This window comes from Rhyacophila brunnea, unplaced genomic scaffold (genome assembly GCF_057557595.1).
Source record: "Rhyacophila brunnea isolate RB1 unplaced genomic scaffold, BYU_Rbru_1.0 scaffold_89, whole genome shotgun sequence".
NCBI classification, from domain to species: Eukaryota; Metazoa; Arthropoda; class Insecta; order Trichoptera; family Rhyacophilidae; genus Rhyacophila; species Rhyacophila brunnea.
This window is the reverse complement of record NW_028233360.1, coordinates 1,571,801-1,572,536: the sequence shown is the minus strand read 5'-3', so window position 1 is coordinate 1,572,536 and position 736 is coordinate 1,571,801.

Sequence of the window (736 nt, the reverse complement as noted above, 5' to 3'; positions counted from 1 at the left end):
AATGTCCCCTTTGGAAATGTCCCCTTTGGAATGTCCCCTTTGGAATGTCCCCCCTAAACCCTAAGCCCTAGGCCTACCCTAGATGGTATTTTTTTCCCCCTTTATGTTAACTCCTGTAGAAAATATAGTACTAAAAAACAATTATCTTTATTTTTCCCTTTTAGGAAAATAGAAATATAAAAAAATAAAAAATAAAAATAAAAAATGTATACTGGTACTCATAAAAAAATCTAGAAAAAATATATTTTGTATATAATTACTGGGAAATGAAAATATTTTAGTCTGATGGTAATATATACCTGATATTAGTATAAAATATTTCTTATTATGGAAATACCAGGTAAAATCATAATGTCAATAGTGTACAATATTCTATTGAATATTCTAGAAGGGGTACAATTGTGCATGCGACTATTAGTGTCCCTTAGGAATGTCCATAATGAATCCTAAGCCCTAGGTCATATTTTTTTCCCTCCTTATTTTTTAAACCCTTACCCGTTCCCTTCCCTTACCCGTTCAGATTTTTTTTTCCCCCTTTATTACTGAACAATGAAAATATTTTAGTCAGATGGTAATATATACCTGATATTAGTATAAAATATTTCTTATTATAGAAATACCAGGTAAAATCATAATTTCAAGAATATATAGCATGGTACAAGGGGTACAATATCGCATGCGACTATTAATGTCCCCTTTGAAAATGTCCCCTTTGGATGTCCCCTTTGGAATGTCC